This window comes from Triturus cristatus, chromosome 7 (assembly GCF_964204655.1).
Source record: "Triturus cristatus chromosome 7, aTriCri1.1, whole genome shotgun sequence".
NCBI lineage: Eukaryota > Metazoa > Chordata > Amphibia > Caudata > Salamandridae > Triturus > Triturus cristatus.
The window spans coordinates 1819679776-1819696525 of record NC_140590.1 but is presented as its reverse complement, the minus strand read 5'-3'; the positions used below and the strand labels follow the sequence as shown (position 1 = coordinate 1819696525).

Below are 16750 nucleotides of genomic sequence, written 5' to 3'. Positions count from 1 at the left end.
GTGAGTTTAGCAGAAGACGGCTTGGCTTACCGTTCAATTAGTACCTTCCGCTCCGCAATTTGAGTGGGTCATATCCCTGTTCAGGGTTCTCCAGTGGAGGAACACCCGTTGGTTAGCTGGCTCCTCAGGGGGATTGCCTTTCTCTACCGGAAGCCCGGTATTCTGTCCTATGGGACATGAACCTAGAGTTGAATCTTTTTCTTTCATGGCAACCAAACAGGTTTCTGTCCCGTAAGGAAGTGATGGCAAAGTTTTGTGTAGGCATGTCTCGTACGTACAGGCATTGAACATCTTGGCCAAAATGTTCATTTACAGTAAGTAGATGGACCAAGTGTAATTCCAGGGTCATCTTGTACAAATCATTCCAAGACTCCCCTAAGCTGTGTGTAGTGCAGTGGCTCTGTGCTTACGAAGAATTGACAGAGGAAGCTCAACCTCCGTCTGAGAAGCAGCTGCTACAAAAACCATACAGAGTGGTCTCATCCCAGACCATCACCAGATGGGTGATTTGGGTGTTACAGGAGGCGGGGATTGATACAAAGCAGTTTGGTGCCCACTTGGAAAGAGAGCGATGGCCTCTAAGGCTTTTTCGCTAGGGGTGCGTTTGGAAGATCTGATGCGCGCTGCCGACTGGTCCTTAGACTTTACCTTTAAGAGGTTCTATTTCAAACCGGTGCTAGAAGTGGTTGGTGGATGACAGGCTTTGAACTGGCATAATCTGAGGCTCCGGTTCTGACATAGAATGAAAATGTGCTGGTAAGTGTCAATTCTATTAAGGACACAGAGGCAAGGATTATCCCACCCAATTACCACTGAAGACGTGGACCCTCCCCGTTCTGCTGTAAGTAATCCGTTCATGGGTCTTTTGGAAATGTGATGCTTACTCATGTGATGACGTTGACCATGTTCTGCGATTTTGTTGTTCTGCAATTTAATTGGTTCCGGTACGGTTCTCTGACACTGCCTGTTTTTGCAGTTAACGATGGATCCAAACAAGAAGAGTGAAATCCGACAGGTAATGATTTGTGCAACGACAGAGGAAGAGGGATCAGCATGAAAGAACCATGCTGGGTTGCTGGAGAGCAAAAGACACACAATTGATGGACGGAATGCAGAACAAATCAAAACATTAACCCCCAGTCAAGAGATCTGGGTTAAATCCATCATTCTTTTGCTCACCATGCCACCCCAGTTTAGACCTGGACATATGCAAATCAGTCTTGACCCTGTGCCTCATGGGAACAGTCCAGCCCGAACTGCCAACCAAGGTCCTCCCTGGACCGGAAACAAGCATCCTAGGACCGGTATTCGGGGTTTCACACCTCTTCAGCCAGGATAGCTTGACTCCAGTGGCACAGTGAGCCCAGGACTCACGTCTGAGCATACCTGGTGCACTTAGAGGTAGAAAGCAAAAGACACACAATTGATGGACGGAATGCAGAACAAATCAAAACATTCACCCCCAGTCAAGAGATCTGGGTTAAATTCATAATTCTTTTGCTCACCATGCCACCCCAGTTTAGACCTGGCCATATGCAAATCAGTCTTGACCCTGTGCCTCGTGGGAACATTCCAGCCCGAACTGCCAAGCCAGGTCCTCCCTGGACCGGAAACAAGCATCCTAGGACCGGTTTCGGGGTTTCACCCCTCTTCAGCCAGGATAGCTTCATTCCAGTGGCACAGCGAGCCCAAGACTCACGTCTGAGCATACCTGGTGCACTTAGGGCGAGAAAGCAAAAGACACACAATTGATGGAGTGCGGACAGCGTGGACGTACTCCTGTTTGAGACTTTTATTTCCCTACTGTTCATGGGAAATGTACTTGGTTATGTTTAAAATAATCCTTGCCTCTGTGTCCGTAATAGAAGTGAAACTTACCAGCATTATAGCTAGGCAAACTTTCATTCGCTGGGCAGTATGCCTTTTTCCCAGAATCCACTTTCATTTAAAAAGGACAGGAAAAGAATACAAACAGCAGGATATATTGCACTGCAAACCATTTTCCACATCCAAGTTGGGGGTAGTTCATCCAATATCTATTATGATTGGCTGCCAGGCCCTATTCAGAATAAGCCTAACAAGTGTCCTCCTCTGATTGGTGGAAGGGTGACCAATCAGATTGCCTAAATATCAGCAATCTGATGGGCTATACTTTGAAGATTAGATTTCTTTGCTGATAATATTCAGATTGGCTGTTGGCAGTAAAGGAGAAAAGGTGTTGATATACCTACCTCCATGAACTTCATTTTATGGGGTTAGCAGCCCAAACACAGGTGGTTTAGGTACACTAGTCTGCCTGCAGAGCACATATTGTTCCTAATGCTGATTACAAATGAGGACCGAATATGCTAATTTAGCTTTATGAATGAAGTACAATGATGATGAGGACTCTTTTTCATGGAGTACAAGTTTGCAATAGCATTCTAATTAGGCCGAGAAACTGGCAAGGCAGATGCCCAATCCTAAAATAAGTTGAGGGAATTCTGAATATGTCTGGAAAGCCAGATTTCATCCAGATTTCTCAATTTCATTAGACAGGATTATTCTAACAAGCAGGCACCCTCAGAGCATGGTGAAAGAAGTAACTGTTCCTACGAAATCAACAGTCAACCTGAAGTGTAAAACATTGTGGACTGACAAAGAGAACAAGAACTGTCTATCTTAGTACATTATAATTGTTTGCACCGGGAGCCAGTGAAGCAAGTATAAAAGAGGTAAAGAGGCAGCTCTGGAAGAAAGATTTTGGATGAGGCGAGCTGCTGTACTTTGGACCACTTGTAGCTTAGGAAGAAGTGTCCCATTGGTACCGGCTAGTAGGGTGTTACAATAGTTAAGGTGGCTGATAACCAATGCTTGGACCAAAGTTTTACGCACAGAAAGTGAAAGTAAAGGAAAGGCTCTTCGCAACAGCTGTATCACGCGAAAGCAGGTGAAGTGGTAGCCACTACCAGTTCTTTCATGGTCAGCGCCTGATCAAGGAGAAGGCCCAGATTTTTTCCTGCCACTTTTAAGGAGTTGGTGGTTCACCTAATTCAGAAAGCCACTTGTCGGGACCAAAGCAGTTGGGCTCTGCCAAAGTGCATGATCTCCGTTTTGCTGGTGTTCACCTGGAAACAGTTATCGGTCATCCAGGAAGAGATGGCTTTCATTCCGGCTCCAAAACATGCTTGAGTATTATTCAGGTCTTTGTCAAAAGAGATTAGGAGCTGAATATCATCAGGATATGAAGGAGGTTAGAAACCAAAAGCCCTGATGGTTTCGGCAAGGGGGCGATGTGGATTGTAAAGTGTGGGGCAAAGACAGGAGCCCTGCCGCACCCCTTTCTCAAGCTCTAGGGTGCGTGATTTAAAAGGACCCAGGTTGATGATCTGGGTTCTTTGAGATGGAAAATTGGCAAACCACTGAAGAGCCATTCCATGAATTCCAATTGTCTGCAGCCTCAGACGTAATCTATGGTGAGACACAGTGTCAAAGGCTGTGGACAAGTCAAGCAGCACAAGCAAAGATGACATTTTCATTTGAAGAACATCTAATGTGGTCTGTAACTGCAGTAGGCACAGTTCCTGTGTTGTGCATAGGCCTGCACCCGGATTGGGAAGTGTCAAGAATCATATTAGATTCTAGGAACTCCATAAGTTGGCTGTTTATTTGCCCCTCCAGCAGCTTACTCAATAAGGGAAGTAGCAAGATTAGACAATAATTGCACAGGTCTGTAGCTGGAAGTTTAGCCTTCTTGTGGGTAGGTATGACCTGAGCGGTATCCAGGCTAGTGGTAGTTTCCCAGTGCTGATTGAAAACTTAAGTAAGGAGAAGATGGCTGAGGCGACCTGATTGGACAGAGCTGCTGGGACTATGGCAGGGGCGATGTCCCAGGGAGGCCCTGATTTGGCAGCTTTCAGTGCTTTTACTTGTGCATTGAGCATCAAAGCCAGGGTTACCAACGAAGACCCAAGGGCCTTCAAAGGCTTTTGCCCACACTCGTACTTCCTGGCAATATTGTTTCCATTGTTTTGTTGGGGTCTACCTTCTGACCACAGCTCTAAATGGAAGGGTAATAATCAATATGATTTTATTTAAACCCGGTCTAACAAATACCCCTAGCAAGTCAAAATAACAAATTGTTCATTCAACACTTAGTACACCTCTTTCAGAAGTAGTATTTAAAAGTTGAACTCAGTTCTTGAGGTAGGAGTGTGCAGCTTCTGCTCTGCACTTGATGTAGATATAAAAGTGCCCTAGTTCCATCATTATTAGTCTGTTGGGCAGCCTAAAACAGTGAACATGGAACTGCAGAAATTCCAGTTTTATTTGTGCTAGAGCAGAGAAAATGTCCATCCCTCCTACGGCTAGCCATCTTCCATTTTAGAATTCTCCCAATTTTAGAAGCGGACTCACGGAACATCTCTTCAACAAAGCAGAAGTTTGAAGCTTTTGAGAATGGTGCCGTGGATCGAAGGGATACATGTCTTAGACACTCTCCACCTCAGGCTATCCTCGTCACTGAACCAATTCAGGAAGGATCGCAAAGCTTGGCTCTTCGACTTAACCACAGCGCCCATCAGGACCTTGAGCACCCACCCACCAGTGCCTTGAGACCCTCACTGGAAAGTAGCTGTGCTTAGCAAGTACTGATTAGTTGATTGATTGATTAATTGACTTAAGAGATATAACTTGCAACAAATGCTGATTATGATTAAGGGTTGATATGTGACCAGCGTGTTTTCTGAATGTAATCCTATTTTGAGAACATTGATTATCTATAGGCCTGAGGAAGCAATTAAAAGATCTCAGAACCTGTTTGGACAAAGCAATGATTTTGTGCTTTTGGGTTAAAGAATTCACTAAAGGGCGGTTTTGCAAACCAAGAATAAAACAAAGAAGTGAACCATATTAGCCTACATTTTAGTACTCCTTTAGATAATTCTTTTTTTTTTACATTTATTATGGTGTCCCTCAAAATACTAGAAGACTAAGGCCATGAAGAATGTTTGGCAAACAGTCTGACAGCAGAACGGTGTGGAGACTTAAACTCTGAGCAATCTAACTGACACCACTGATTCTAAAATATATTTTTTTATTCTGCATTTAATTTTTGCACAGTGTTTATCATGGCCAAGATCTTTGTCTCTTTTCCATGGACTGAATGGATATGATGTTTTGCCTTATATGTTAAATTTTCTTCTGTCCTTTATATTGCCTCTTTGTTTTTTTTTTTCTAACACAAACATTAAAAAGTAAAGTCTGACAGCAGTAAAACTCAACTAGAAGAGGCGGTCTTGTTCCATAAGCAGGATTACCACTGCCCTACCACCAATCTTCACGTCCATCCATTTTTCAAACTCTTTTATTAATACCTTTGGAACTAGGGACACAGTTAACATGCTCATGCCTGATAGGATGGTGTCTGACCTGCACTATGAGGTACATTCCATGTAAGATTTTAGGGTTACCCTGATCTAATACACTGGAAAACATGTGGTTGGGAGGAAAGATGCTGGGAACTGGCAGCGCAGATTCATATCCTTCAGCTTGCACTGCACTTCCTCCAGTTATGTCCCATTAACACAGACCCTGGGGCAGACCCTAGAAAATGGGGTAAAGTCCAGGACCACCTTATCCAGTACCATATGGGTACAGTAGGCTAGGCACCTGTCCTAGCATGCATAAATGTGAACAGCACTGTCATGTTTTCACAAACACACAAACCATTTCCAATGCTTAGTTCATCAACACTGTGAAGTAAAGCTGGGCACCAGGTAAGCTGCCCACACATGCAAAATAAAATAAATTAACCATCAAGTGGCAATTCACTAAAAAAAGAGTGGAGTCGCTGCAGTGCATAAACATCCTCTCAGTGGAGGTCCATCAGATTCCACCACGCTTTCTCTCAAGTCTCACAAGAGTATGTCCTCTTGTGAACCTTCACAAACACAAGAAGATGATGGACGAGTGTTGAAACTTTTCAGACACTCACCCCCAGTCACAGATCTGGGTTGAACCCATCATCATTCTTTAGCTCACCTCGCCACCCCAGTTCAGACCCAGCCATATGCAAATCAGTCTTGACCCAGTTCCTCATGGGAATAGTCCAGCCCGAAATGCCAAGCCAAGTCTTCCCTGGACCGAAAACAAGCATACTGGGACCAGTTTTAGGGTACACTCCTCATTAGCCAGGCTAACCTGAATCCAGTGTCAGAGGGAGCAAGGGACCCACATCTGGGAATACCCTGCCAACTTAGGGGGAACAAAGCAAACACAAGGAGATGAGGGACAGTGCACTGAAACTTTCCAGACATTCAGCCCCAGTCACAGATTTGGGTTGAATCCATCATCATTCTTTAGCTCACTTGGCCACCCAATTTCAGATCCAGCCATATGCAGATCAGTCTTGACCCTGTTACGCATGGAAACAGTCCAGCCCAAACTGCCAAGCTAGGTCTTCCCTGGACCAGAAACAAGCATCCTGGGACCGGTCTCAGGGTAACACCCACACCAGCGGCAAAGTGAGCAAGGGACCTACTTCTGGGCATACCCTGCCAATTCAGAGTGAACAAAGCGAACACAAGTGCCAGGAATTGCTTGGTTCCGTGCCTACGTAGCCTCTATAGACTACATTTCCCAGAGGCAGGCGGGGTGGACACCGCGTCTACCTGAAGACGCGATGCATGTCAACAGGAGTGCGTAATACTGTTTTGTTTTTCCTGAATCATTCTCGGCTCGACAGGACGTCGGAGGCCGTTTTCTGGAGGTTAGCGGAAATAGGCATCATGGAATGTAGCCGTTTGTATTCTGGCCGGTTTCCTTAGAACGGAGAGTTTCCGCGACTTTCCGGCAGCGCACAGCCCAACTTGGAGGAGGTGGATGTGGGCTTGGCGGCGGTGAGGTAACCGCGATGCGCATGAACCTTTCTTTGTGGCTTGAGACGCGGTGCTTGAACCGCAAAGAGCATGGAAAGTACTTTGTGGCTTAGACCATGGTGTGTTTAAACCGTGAGGTCAATTTATTGAAGTATACATTTTTCAGTGCTAGGATTAAGCGTTGCATAGCAGGATTAGAGGAAAAGCTTCCATATTCCGATTACGTTCCTAGCAGTGCACTTAGAGTGGGAAAAACTGTTGAGTGCATTTCATTTCATTTTGAATCCTTTTTCTGGTGAAAGTATGGAGAAGACACAGATTAGACTTTCTTCCTATTGGAAATAAAGATTCCAGTGGCCTTCTTTGAGTACAAGACTTATATTTTCTCGTTTTGCATAGTTTCTTAGTTTAGGTGAGCATAGGGATCCCGGGGTAGGGTGTTTGAATACTTAAGAGAGTATGTATCTGACAAACGTGTAATTTCATGTACATGTGTTCTGTTTTGGTAGACTAATCCACCCTTGGAGACGGGTTGTTCTCACTTGGATATACCTGCTTACTACTACTATTTTGGATAAGGTATTTATGTGATTTCCTAGCGAAACTTGATGAGAGTAGCATATTGTATGTTTATTTACTCTGTGTGCCTTTGTATTTCAGATTCTCCTCCCCGCTGTTCCCATCCTTTCCTTTCCCTGATATGATTGCCCTACAGCTCTATAACTTTTTAGTTGGAGTTTGGGAATGTAAAGGGGTGGACCCCTTATTGCATCAACCGGACCCCGAGAAGTGCACAGATTCTGACAAAAAGGAGATGATGAATGGAGCGCTGAAACTTTTCAGACACTCACCCCTAGTCACAGATCTAGGCTGAATCTCTCATAATTATTTAGCTACTCCCCACCCCAGGTCAGACCCACCCATTTGCAAATCAGTCTTGACTCTGTTCTTCATGGCAACAGTCCAGCCAGAACTGCTAAGCCTGGTCTTCCTTGGACCAGAAACACGCATCCTGGGACCAGATTCGGAGTTACACCTCTCATCAGCCAGGCTAGCTTGAATCAAGTGGCATAAAGAGCAAGGGACCCATGTCTGGGAGTACCCTGCCAACTAAGGGCGAACAAAGTGAACAGAAGGAGTTGATGGACCCTTAGTCACAGGTCTGGGTTGAATCCACCAATGTTCTTTAGCTCACTTCGCCACACCAGTTCAGACCCAGCCATATGCAAATTAGGGTGCACAGTCAAAATATCGACTTTTTTATATCGGCCTACACTAATATTAAGTTTTTAATATCATAGGGAGAGAATATCGATGTCAAGAATATCGGTGACCAGAATATCAACCTTAAGGTAAGTAATATAGTTTTTTTTATATCGAAGTAAGTAATACCGTTAGCAAAAATAACGTTGTTAATTTTATCGATATTTATTTTAGTGTTATGTATTTTAGTATTGTTTATGTATGTTTAACATTTTTTGTAATGTATTTTTATTAATTTTAAATATATGCATTAAATGTTTAGAAATTAGTCATTTTTTTAAAATAAATTTTGCATTTTGGTTTCAGAGCGGGTTTTTGGTTTATAGGGGAATAGGGTGGCAAGTAATTTAATTATAATTAATTAATGTATATGTTTTTATGTATTGTTATTGCTTATTGATTTATTGTTAATTAATTATTACTTTTATTAATTGATTCATTTATCATTATATTCTTTATAATTAATTTATTGTTAATTAATTATTGATTGGTAATTGATTTTTATCATTTGATTAATTGATAATTAAAATAATTATGTTAATTTTTATGTGTAGTGGGTTGTGGGTTTATAGGGGAATATGGTGGGAAGTAATTTAATTATAATTAACGAATTATTATGTTTTTATTAATTGTTATTGATTATTAATTTATTGGTAATTTATTATTAATTGGTAATTAATTTTATTAATTGATTAATTGATAATTACATTAATTGTGTTATTTTTATGTGTAGTGTGTTGTGTGTTTATGGGGGAATAGGGTGGGGAGTAATTTAATGTTATTTAAGTAAATATTTAAATTTTATTGGTATTTATTAATAATGTTATATTTATGGAGTGGGAATAGTAATTTTTACCCGTATGCTATCCAACACTTTCCCTACTGTTGCACTCCCTGGATTAGGACTAGTAATTTTAACCCCTACGCTATCAAACTCTTTCCCTACTCTTGCACTCACTGGAGTGGGAATAGTAATTTGTACCCCTACGCTATCCAACGCTTTCCCTACTGTTGCACTCCCTGGAGTGGGAATAGTCATTTTAACCCCTACGCTATCCAACACATTCCCTGCGGTTACACTCACTGGAGTGGGAATAGTCATGTTTACCCCTACGCTATCCAGCACAATCCCTACTGTTGCACTCATTGGAGTGGGAATGGTAATTTTTACCCCTATGCTATCCAACGCTTTCCCTACTGTTGCACTCACTGGAGTGGGAAAAGTTCTTTTTACCCCTACACAATCCAACGTTTTCTCTACTGTTACACTCACTGGAGAGGGAATAGTAATTTTTACCCATATGCTATTCAGCGTTTTCCCTACTGTTGCAGTCTCTCTGGAGTGGGAATAGTACATTTTACCCCTATGCTATCTAACGCTTTCCCTACTGTTGCACTATGTGGAGTAAGTATATATATTATTTTACATGTATGTTTAATTTATTTTAACATTATATGTATTAGTTATTATTTTTAAACATGTTTTAATAATTTTAACTATGATTCTTTTAATTGTATGTGTTATTTACTTAATTTTAAACGATATTTTTGACGACGATATTTTTTTCTCGACATTTTTGCACTTACCATTATGTAGATAGGACTTCTATATTTTTTACATCGATATTTTTGTGTCAATATTTTTGGAAGTTGATTTTCTGTCCGTCGATATCTGTCAGTCATTCGCAAATCAGTCATGACCCTGTTCCTCATAGGAGCAGTCCAAACCGAACTGCCAAGCCAAGTCTTCCCTGGAACGGAAACAACTATCCTGGGACTGGTTTTGGGGTAACACCCCTCATCAGCCAGGCTAGCTTGAACCCAGTGGTAAAGTGAGCAAGGTACCCACGTCTGGGCACACTGCCAACTTAGTGTGAACATAGAAAACACAAGGAGATGATGGATGGAGCGCTGAAACTTTTCATCCACTCATGCATAGTCACAGATTTGGGTTGAACTCCATCATCCTTCTTTAGCTCACATCACTAATCCAGTTCAGACCCAGCCATATGCAAATCAGTCTTGACCCTGTTCCTTATGGGAACAGTCCATTCTGAACTGCCAAGCCAGGTCTTCCTTGGACCAGAAACAAGCATCCTGGGACCGGTTTCTGAATAACACCCTCATCAGCCAGACTAGCTTGAATCCAGTGGCAAAGTGAGCAATAGACTCATGTCTGACTGCTTTGCATATGGCTGGGTCTAAACTATGGTGGCATGGTGAGCAAAAGAATGAGGGATTTTACCCAGATCTATTGACTGGGGGTGAATGTTTGATTTGCTCTGTTTTCCGTCAATCATCTGTGTGTCTTTTAGTCTCGTGTAACTTCAGCAGTCAACATGGACACCAGAGCCCTTTCATTTCTTATGCCTCCTTGTTCATTTGCTTCCTATTAAGAAACCTATTACATAAGAACCTAAAGCTATGACACTTACCTCTCCACAAAAGATTTTCCTAAAGATGTTGGTGGCTTCCAGTAGACTCCTACTGGCTCTTAATAACTTGCCCACCAGGCAGCAATTATGGATAGATCTACAAAGAGAAGAGAAACAATGTTGATAAAATAACATTTTAAGGTAAGTTAATTGAAGCTGAATTAGTGAAATCAACAGCCCCACAGCAGTAGCCACCAGGCCTTGCTACTATTGGGGAATGTTCATGAGGCAACCAGTAAAATATCTTCTTGAGACCAGTGTAAGTGCTTCAGAACTGATTATACTGAGTTAACTGGTCATATCAAATAGGCACAGAGAAACAAGCCGGCAACAACTGGCCTAGTGTGCAACGAGAGTGTGTCAAAGAAAAACACCCTGATGATGAGAAAGGAGATCCATATCAGAAAAGAGAAGCAAATACACAAGAACCTCCTAAAGTGCCATTAATGGGAAATAAAGAGACCATGACTTACTTAGACGATGAGAATCTCGCTGCACACCACCCCATGCCCTTCACCCCATTCAGTGAACTAGACTCACCCACCACTGATGCCTCCTTGAAGAAGGTGTGGATAATTACCTTAAAGCCACCTATAAAACTGATGGAACAGTGGGGATCCCTACTGCTGTGTTGCACCACAGAAAAAATGGACATACTCATTGAAAACTTACCTCAAGCTTAAAAAAAACAAGAGACTCCCTCTTCAACTTTATCAACACATTCTATGTGGGACAGCATAGAGACAGGCATAGAGACAGGCTGAGTGGATTATAGCATTCTAAAATGCATGCTGCAGTGCAGTGCTTAGGATCAGCCAGGTTTGGCCAGTGTTCAGGTCTGGAACACATTTAAGAGTCCCAGGGCCTACTCGAGGTGCATGTGTTCATGATTGGACCGATTATGCAGTGGTCAGATGGTTGTAAACTTCAAATGATAGATTTGCTGCTGCTGAGCAGTTTCACTAATTGTGATAAGAGTGCACACATTTTTATTTCAAGATTGGCACTGCTACCACAAGGTCTCTCGTAGTGCCTTTCATATGTCTCAAAATGATGAGCCAGGTTAGCGAAACGATTACATCACGCCTCACTTTGAACCATTCAGCAATGTGGCACCAGCTGTCTCATCAGGCAGGGACATTGCCAGGCACATTTTTAACAAAAAAAACCTAGGGCTATGTCACTTAAAAAAAAAAAAGAAAATCTTAGTGACCTGGCATTTTCTTTTACAAGAAAATCTTAGAGACAAATTAAGCACTGACTTAGTATGCTAAGGAAAATGTATGTGGATGGGTGGAAGCCCTGTTTAAGTATCAATGGACCAGATGTATAACATTTATATTAAAAAAAAAGGATGGAAACTACTTTGCGACTTTTCACGAATGGAAAACAGACCTATTTATTAATGATTAAGATTTATGGTGGGTAGCAAACTAACCTAGCTAATCAATATTTAAGAGGTAGTTTGCAAATTGTGACTATTCGCGAATAAATGCCTTCATGGGAAATGGAGCTGCAATTAAAAAGATTTTTTTTTTCTTAACTTTGTTTTGAGAGTAGAGAGTTTTTTTGCAGTCTCAAAAGGAAAGGTGTCTGAAGAGGACCCCTTAACTTTTTGAGAATGTGTTACCACAACCATGGAGTCTCAATCTTTTCAACTCCCTAACTTTTTAATTTATTTCCACCAGATTTTAGTCACCAAGGGGCATATTTACGAGGCCCCTGCGCCGCTGAAGCATCACTTTTTGTGACACTCTGGCAAAGCAGATTACTAAATCATATCTATGAAGCCATGCAAAGCCAGTGTCAGTGCCTTTGGATGGCCTCATAGAAATGTAGTAAGGCAAGACTAATCACTTTGTTGACATGGGCATTGCGGTGGGTTTTCCCATGCAGCACCCATAGATTTTGATGCTTCCCCAGATTTTCAAGATCATGTGAAACTGGGACGGCGCCAAATCCTTAAGCCTCCCGAGGTGAGGAGTAACGAGGAGAGAGTTCTTTAATTCTCCTCATATGTTCCTCTTTCTATGTGTGCTGCATTCTGAATGCAGCACACATAGAAAGAGGAAAATGCCTCTTAGGATTTTTTTTTTGTGTAGGAAGAGGCAAACAATCCTGCCGACAACACATGCAGTCTTGCACCATGGTGAAAGAGTGCCTGAATTGGCACTAGGTAGCCAAAACAGAACCAGCACAGGGAGAAAGGACTGTAATGCACCGTATTGCATCAATACTGTGCATTCTGCCCTTTCACTTTGTCATAGAGCAGCGAAGTAAGATGACTTGCTGCAGTGTCCTATGGCAAATCCCCATAAATAAGGGCCCACCCTAAACAAACCCCTTCCAAATAATGCCTCATTGTGCCCTTCTAAACCCATTTTGCGATTTGGATAAGAAAGCCATTCAGTGGTTGCAAATCCATTTGGTGGTTGCAAATCCTGTGATTTAGAGAATCACAGGATTTGCAACTGCAAAATGAGATCCTACATCTACCCTGTTTTCTTTCGTGCAGAGCCAGTCAGAGGGATCTGACATCTCTCCAGTGCTTGTCCCATGCGTTGATCGAACACTCACACCTGCGTGTGGCTGCCCTATGCTTGGGATGATATGGGAAACAACAGTTTGTATTTATAACACAACCTTGTTGAAATGTGTTTAGTATACGTTCATACTATGAGAGCAATACACAATATTCAAAAAGTCTGGCCTTGGCATGCTTTTGAGATGATTACATTTTTTATTACAAGCATTTTTACAAAAATAAACAGAAACAATATATGCAGCTACCTAAAGTGGAAGACATATGTTAGCAATAAGCAAATTAAAATGAAAAAATATTTACCAAAATACCTGTTTTACTAGTGATTTTTTTTAAATATCAGCACTTATGGTTGTGCCATGCATTTTGTCAATATGATTTGCAAAGGAGACAAGAATATATCACCAAATAACCAACCACTCAAATCACTCGCAGCTCCAATATTACAATACCACATAAACATTTAATAATAACAACTTTAAAATGAAACAGACAATAAAATACCTTCTAACTGGACACCCGCAGTACAGGCAAAATAAACATCTATAAGTCAATATGGTAAATAGAATAAAATATACTTTGAGCTAGACTTGTCACGGAAAACAAGGGGACTACTTTTAGATGGATGTGAACAGCGTGCACAGGTTTTGTGCAATTGCTTAAAATAGAAGAAGCAAAGGCTAAAGTGGTCTGCCACAATGTACTATGCGGTATCCTGTGGTAGGCGAGAGCAAAATGTGAATGACAATTTAACTGACCAATGGATGAAGTAGCCTGATTAAAAGCCCCTTTAAGTATGTATTATGTACTTTTTTGGAAAGAGAAGTAAAACTGTCTCAAAGGCCGGAACTAAAAACATGGGCTCACCTCTGTGTTGAGCGAGCCCAGCCATTCATGATGCGGCCCAACGTGTGTCTGTTCCGGGTTATGGTGAGGCGCTCATAAGATGGATGTGAACTCCTTGTATGTCACCGTCTGGCACTTTCTGATGTGGAAGTAGACCATAATAAGGCTTGGGCGTAAGCATTTCTCAGAACCTACTGAAAGCTGTGAATTCTTGATTCCACCTCATACCTCTTTCATCCACCACTATCCACTACTACAATTCTTTTGCAAACACATGCAATATGAAAAACAACTTGGCAAACATATTCAAAATTGTAAAAAATAAATAGCTTGCCTAACGCCAGCGGCCCACAAATACCAGCCCTGGCACTGAAGGGCACTTCTTTTCAGGCTGCTGTTCATGTGATCACGAGTATGCCATCAAGTACAGTGCGATTGAGGCAACTCATAAAGTCAGTGGACCCTCTGAAGGAACATGTGAACTACATTTGAGCAGACGTAAAGCATCTCCCAATTCCTGGCCACTGGAGTTACCAGAGTGACTACAGAATGTATTGAGAACATCTAATACAGTGTAAAGAAGAAGAAGTAAAATAAAAAGACAAAGCACAAATAAACTTTACTGTACTCATGTATTGTTATTCTGGACATTGGGTTGCTGAGGGGTCACATTAATGTATCTCCCAATAGCTGGTGGTGGTTGCTCATTTAGGGAAATGATAAAAAGATTGCAATGACCTTGGACACCCATACCACCATGGATCTGCCAGCAGCAAACACCCTTCTGGAGCTCAAAGATAGTCCCTGTTGATCCTGATGCCAAAAACATAGACATAGAGGAAGGACATGTTACAGCTGCTAGGCCTGAGAGGGGGCACCCTACAAATTTGAATCCACTGAAAATGAGAACACTCATAGATACTGAGGGCAATTTGCTTGGTTATTGGGAATACTGGCAGTCATATACATTTACAAGTGCCTTACAAAAGTTGCAAGACAGCAGTTAAAATAGCTAGCCTTCAATCTGCTTCACATCCTTCACTGTTCTCACCCACAGAGTGACACATTTGGAAGCAAGACTTCACACACAGTGTTTCACAAATCCTCTCTGAAGCGATGAATGACCTACTGATGTATGCAGGCAATAACATTCACTTTAAAAATGTCATAACAGGGTATTTCTAAGCCATTCCATTCACATGTGATGTCTTTGGTGCTCTAGACTGTCCACACATCCTATTTTGCCCAAGGGCAAGGTGTGTGTATTCTGCAAGAGGAGTAGGATACACTCTTACATGTGCAGAGGACCAGTGATGTTAAATTACCATTTAATCATTGCTCTATATACTGTCCTAGGTCTGTCTATGACAGCATGATCCTCTCAAAGAGCTCCATTCCCAATATTATGAGGAACCACCTTCACCGAGTATAAGCCACACAGGTATGGTTGGGAGTTAACACACATGTACTCACAAAACTGAACGTTTGCACAGACACCCAAGATGTAATTGACAGATTACACTAAACAGCACCGAACTGACACCTCATTTGTCACCTGCAGCTAGAACATGTGTTGAAACAACTGGGTGACTCTGTGGGATTATAACACATGCACACATACACAGACAAGCACACAGACTACACAAGACACTTGACCACATCCAAAGTTCCAAGATCAAATGAGAATTCAATAATAGATACTGATAAATATATGTAGATGTTGGTGTTTGGCTGCAAAGTAGTCCTGGACCTTTACTGTGCCCCTCCTACACATGACTTTGGATGCCCGTTACCTGGATTTTCACCTCAGTGACTCATTGCAGTCACATTTTAATAAGACTTTGGAAATACCCATATGTTTTACTGCACAGCAGCCGGGCGTATTGTGCATCAATCACCTGTGTCAGCTGCATTTGTTTTGCTCGCTTCTATGCCTTGCTGTCTCACAATAGGCAACATGTTATAGAGGGGTGGACAGATTCCGCCCATGTGTGCAGTCTCAGTTCTGGAGTTTATATGTGATTGTGTGTGACCCTGTGTGTGTGTGTGTGTGTGTGTGCTTGTGCGCGTGTGTGTGTGTGTGTGTGTGCGCATGTGTGCGTGTGTGTGTGTGTGTGTGTTTTTTCCCCTAATTCCACAGGGCAACACTTTTGGTAGCACTAGCAATGGAATAAAAAGTGAAGACAAAACATTCTTGAAAAATACCAAAATAAGCTACATTTCTGTAAACTTACCGAATGTTCACTAAATACTAGCGAAGGTCTCTGTGGTACAAGATGAAGAGGAGTCTCTGGTTCCATGAAATTACACCACCAGCTGGTGGCTTTTTATCCTGCTTGTCTTGTCACGCCTCCAGGAACAGATCAAAACATTTACGGGAAAACTAATATTGGTGTGCTGCCAGAGTGCTTCTCAGAAAGTCATGCTTCCTGGTTACTCTGGTAATGCAAATAAACAGCATGGCAATGCAGTACTCACAGAAATTGGGAGCCTCATTTATGAGGATTTTGCATAGGGCAGTGCAGCAAGCCACCTTGCTGCACTGACCTATGACAAAGAGGAGATGTACTGTATTTATCCAATACGGTGATTTCCTGTCCTTTCCTCCTGTGTTTGTGCCGTTTCGGCAGCCTAGCACCAACACAGGTACTCTTCACAGTAGTGAAAGGGTGCCTGTATTGTCAGCAAGATTGTTTCTGTACAGGAAGTCACACCTTACTGCACAAGAACAATGCTTGGAGGCTTTTTCTTCTTTCTATGTGTGCTGTAGAATGTAAAACACATGGAAAGTGGTAAAAATGAGGAGA

At 42.1% G+C, this 16750-nt stretch overlaps 1 pseudogene across 1 annotated transcript in view; it reads right to left on the bottom strand.

The window, feature by feature from the left end:
* The window catches only part of LOC146813265 (epidermal differentiation-specific protein-like), a 58276-nt pseudogene extending 42033 nt beyond the window's left edge, over positions 1-16243 (bottom strand). The window contains exons 1-3 of the transcript XR_014966968.1: positions 16178-16243; positions 13965-14082; positions 10556-10652 (exon numbers count right to left, since the gene is read on the bottom strand). The product of XR_014966968.1 is annotated as an epidermal differentiation-specific protein-like (transcript). The remainder of the gene's footprint in view (positions 1-10555; positions 10653-13964; positions 14083-16177) is intronic.
* Between the last annotated feature and the right edge of the window lie 507 nt (positions 16244-16750).